Here is a 4,992-nt window from a genome sequence, read left to right on the forward strand (position 1 = left end):
ATAGCAAGCTATTGACAAGGGAGACTCCTTGCAAATACAAGTAAGAATTGGCACATTGGTTAGTGTGGCACTGGTGGGTGAAAAGTGCTGTTGTTAGTGCTATAAGCTAAGACTAATAAAGTCCTAGCTGGGCCTAGGTAGGGTCAAAGCATAATTTCTAGGACAAACTACAGTGGTGCTTCATGTTCTGAGAGGTCTTGGTGGCTGCTAGGAAATACTGATTTAATGATTTTATTTCAGGGAATTCATTACAGGAACATACTTCAGCACCAAGAAGCAGGGAACTAGGAGCAGACAGTTACCAGAAAACACCAATTATCCCTGCATAGCCTTAACGTTTTAGGGATTTTTACCTTTTAGCATAGCCCTAGTTTTGTTCAGTAGCGTTAGAAATTCATACACAGAGTGGAGGCATGCCAAAAGCATAGCACAAACAATTATACCACCATTTCGTGATTCGTTGTAAAGATGATGTTGATGTATATACCCCAGGATTTTAAACATGAGATGGTTTAGAAAATTATCATTAATTGCTCTTTAAGAAACACAACTAGGTAAGTGTCCCCAGAGGTGATCTATAGGGGTAGAGCTTAACATCAATGGGCAGAGATCCTAGATGTTGACCAAGCTTAGGCCTTTAGAGTCAGAAACTACTGAAGGGCCTGATTCTCAGTCTACAGTGAAGATTTAGTCAGCCACCCCCCCCAATAAGGCAGCAATGACATGCTTCAGACATAGTCATTATGATGTAACACAGTCTCCAAATCTCACTAAATAGTTATCAGAGGTCATTATCCTAGAGCATTTTGAATTGTCCCAAGACTTTCTGGAGCCTGAGGTAGGTTTGGAGCAAAACAGAGGAGGCATGGGCTTGGCTAAAAACATGTTCCTGCCTGAAAGGCTAATTTTAAAAGAAGTGGACCGAAAGTTGCAAGCAGAGAGCTTGGAGGTCAATACCATCTAGTTTGTCAATAGCAAAAGTTTCAGGTGGTTGGGCAAGCAGAAGCATTTAAATAGTAATAAAGTAAATGATCATATGAAATGGTGGCAGAAATGTGTTTCCATGAAAGCTGGTTTATTTTAAGGTGGAATCTAGTCAACAGGTGAATCAGGATTCAGCTTCTAGTAGAAAATGTTGGTACAATATGGAAATGCAACTGGGACTTCAGCCAAGAGTCCTAGAAAAACAGGGAACTAGCATACAGACCAGGGTATGAGGGTGAGAGGCTTGGGGCCAAGTGTAGGCACAAAGACTAGGGCCACAAAACTCAACCCTGGTGTCTATTATCCATTGGTGAGGATGAAGTTTTCCAATGCATTGCCAGGGTGGTTTACACTGGGTCTGAATGAGCAGAGTTTTTTCCTTCAGGCTTTCAGTCCTCTTGGAAAGTTAGTCCCAGGTGCAGAAAGTGCATGGAAGTTGTTTTCATCATTGTTGGATCAGGTTTGGTGAGGGGTCACCAAATGAACAAGATCTGGTTGTTGAAATTCAGAGAAGCATGAATTTATGACTGTCTGTAAAGTGGTATCACAGTCCCCCACTGGTATTTTAAATGTTAATGCAGGATGTAAATCAGTAAGGCTGGAGGTGAGAGAGTATGTTAACCATGTGACTTGCCTGGGTTCCTCTTACTGATGAGTTGGGTTCTTTATCTTTGCTGGGGCTTGAGAACTTTTGGCAAGGCAATCTATTGTGACCTGATCAGTGTGGCTGCAGGAGAGGCATACCTGAATTTTTTGCTTGTGGACTCTTTTGAATGGGGTGAGAGGTGTCTCGCTTCCTTGCAGCTGTATAGGGTCTTCATTGGGTGCTGGCTGTGTGCAGTTGGAGAAGCTTGGTAGAAGCTCTGGCCGGTCACTAAGTTTCTTGCTGAACTGAAATCGTTGAGTCATGACAAGGTCTGGGAGATTGTCCCTCAGATCTGGGTGACTAACTTCATCCTGAATGGAGTCAGCTAGTTCTTCTTGGAAATGATCACGCTGGTTGGATTCATCATACCTTAGATTCTGAGCAAGGAGCTGAAAAGTAATGTCATCCTGCTGAGAGACATTGTCCTCTTTGCCAACCTTAGTATTCACCGGGGGGTTCATTTTCTGTTTTGTGGGCTCACCAAATGACTGTTGGAACTCAAGAAGAATGTTCTTATACTGCCTCAACAGAGCAGTAAAGTAGGAGGTGATTCTGAGTAACTACTGGGTCTTCCGGAATCAAGTGGGACTAGGCAGGATTGAATACCAGGACTGGATACCAGTGGGCAGACAGTGGTTTTGCTCTGTGATCAGAGGGACAACGTCATGAGCAAGTAGCCAAAGCTGTTAGCTATTAGGTCACAGAGATGTGGGGAGAGCTCAGAAATGCTCAAAACTGTTATCCACCATTCAATGTTGCCTCTTCTTTAGGGAAATGCCAATATCACCCCATTTAGAAGAAATAAATTACCTGAAGGCACACAGAAGATTTGGAATTAAGAAGATAAAGGAAACCGTTATAGTAGATTACTTTCATCATTCCCTTGATAATATAGGGGCATTTTGCCCTCAGACTAACCCTTTGGTTCTACATTTTCCTTCTTTATAAGAGAATCAAACAAGTTTATAATCCAAACCGATCTTAGAAATCATCCAGACCACATTCATAATTTCACAGAGAAGAGCAACAGACTCAGAGAGATAAAAATATTTACCCAAGCACACACAACCAGTTAATATCAGAGGTGTCATGTTCATCAGGACTGCTGTCCAAAACAGTACTTCCTCTGAGACTACAAATGTGCTTACATTAGTTTGGCATAATAACAGTTCTTGGCCCTGGCTATGCCAAAATCTCTCAGGGAACCCGTAGGTTTAGCATCTCCTGGGAGGTTGTTGGAAATATAGACCCTAAGACCCTATCCCAGAACTGCTGGATGAGTATTTCCATTTTAACAAGATTCTCTAGGTGATTTGAGTGTTCACTGAAGTTTGAGAAGTGCTGCTCTAGAGAACACTCAGTCAGAAATGGAATACTTACTGGTAGAACTTGATCCTCAGTGCTCCAACCATAGTCTGCAGTGCTGTGGGGATCTGATTACTGTGCTGGTAATGTAATTTTTCCTGGCTTTCTAGTCTGTCTCTGAGGTCACATGGTTGCCATGGAGATGATTAAGACATCACAGGCAAGATGAAGAGGTGAGGTTGAGAACCTAGGCAACAAGAACAAAATATTCTTAAAGTATAAAGTTCAAAATGTTCAGTTTTCCCTGAATTGATAACAAGAGTTAAGAAACCAGGAGGTGCTTAAAACACACCCCAATCATTTGTATATTTGTTGAGCTTTTCTGATACTTATTTAATTGCCCTTATTGTCCTTTCCGTGTGCTATGTAACATTTAAATTGTCCCTTTGTGGGCAAAAAATGTGTATCACTGCAGGCAAGATTTGATTCCTAGGGTTTATTTGATGGCCCCTCCTCTCTAGACCTTTGGAAGATATTATTGGAAGAATTAATTAGTTAAACATTACTGGCAGAAACTTGGGCTGTAAACTAACCCAAATCATCAGTTGGATGATTTGACTGAATAACTTGTTTGCTACTCAATTTTCTCTTTTATGTAATAAGAATGACTATTTTGTCTACCCAAAAGGGGTGTTGTGATGAAACAATGAATGTTGTTGTTAATCAAACAACAATGGTGTTGTTAATGAAACAATAGATAGGTGCTCTGAGTAGCAACAAAAAATGAGTGATTTGCTTCCAAGTTTATTCTAATGTATGTGTACAATGCCAATGGTTCGAATCTTCCCACACTGCATAATACTAAAGTAGGAAGAAACTGTCTTACATCCTTTCTTCTTTTCCATATCTCACCTACCTATCTTCCTATTTACCTTTCAGAGATCTTTCACTTTCCAGGGCCATCCATGAGTTTATTACTGCCTACCCAGCTAGGTGATACCTGAATGGTTTAGTGGTTTTCCTCACTTTCTTCAGTTTAAATCTGAATTTGGCAATAAGGAGTTCATGATCTGAGCCACAGTCAGCTCCCGGTCTTGTTTTTGCTGACTGTATAGAGCTTCTCCATCTTTGGCTGCAAAGAATATAATCAATCTGATTTTGGTGATGTCCACGTGTAGAGTCTTCTCTTGTGTTGTTGGAAGAGGGTGTTTGCAATGACCAGTGCATTCTCTTGGCAAAACTCTAATAGCTTTTGCCCTGCTTCATTCTGTACTCCAAGGCCGAATTTGCCTGTTGCTCCAGGTGTTTCTTGACTTCCTACTTATGCATTCCAGTTCCCTAAATGAAAAGGGCATCTTTTTTGGGTGTTAGTTCTAAAAGGTCTTATAGGTCTTCATAGAACCGTTCAACTTCAGCTTCTTTAGAGTTACTGGTCGGGGCACAGACTTGGATTACCGTGATATTGAATGGTTTGCCTTGGAAACCAACAGAGATCATTCTGTCGTTTTTGAGACTGCATCCAAGTACTGCATTTTGGACTCATTCGTTGACTATGATGGCTACTCCATTTCTTCTAAGTGATTCCGGCGCACAGTAGTAGATAAAATGGCCACCTGAGTTAAATTCACCCATTCCAGTCCATTTTAGTTTGATGATTCCTAGAATATCGACGTTCACTCTTGCCATCTCCTGTTGGACCCCTTCCAATTTCCCTTGATTCATGGACCTAACGTTCCAAGTTCCTATGCAATATTACTCTTTATAGCATCGGACCTTGCTTCTATCACCAATCACATCCACAACCGGGTGATGTTTTTGCTTTGGCACCATCCCTTCATTCTTTCTTAAGTTATTTCTCTACTGATCTCCAGTATCAAATTGGGCACCTACCAACCTGGTGAGTTCATCTTTCAGGGTCCTATCTTTTTGCCTTGTCATTGAAGAAAGTGGGGAAAACCACTAAACCATTCAGGTGACCTAAATCAAATCCCTTATGATTATACAGTGGAAGTGACAAATAGATTTAAGGGACTAGATCTGATAGACAGAGTGCCTGA

At 41.2% G+C, this 4,992-nt stretch overlaps 1 long non-coding RNA gene across 1 annotated transcript; it reads right to left on the reverse strand.

Annotated features, from left to right (window-relative positions):
• Positions 1-1,054: 1,054 nt before the first annotated feature.
• Positions 1,055-3,074, reverse strand: LOC145535429 (uncharacterized). Its single transcript, XR_014075414.1, has 2 exons — positions 3,011-3,074; positions 1,055-2,440 (listed from the first exon to the last, which is right to left on the reverse strand). It is a non-coding gene; the product is annotated as an uncharacterized LOC145535429 (long non-coding RNA).
• Positions 3,075-4,992: the final 1,918 nt, after the last annotated feature.

This window comes from Giraffa tippelskirchi, chromosome X (assembly GCF_054371585.1).
Source record: "Giraffa tippelskirchi isolate mGirTip1 chromosome X, T2T-mGirTip1v1.2.pri, whole genome shotgun sequence".
In the NCBI taxonomy this organism is placed as follows: domain Eukaryota; kingdom Metazoa; phylum Chordata; class Mammalia; order Artiodactyla; family Giraffidae; genus Giraffa; species Giraffa tippelskirchi.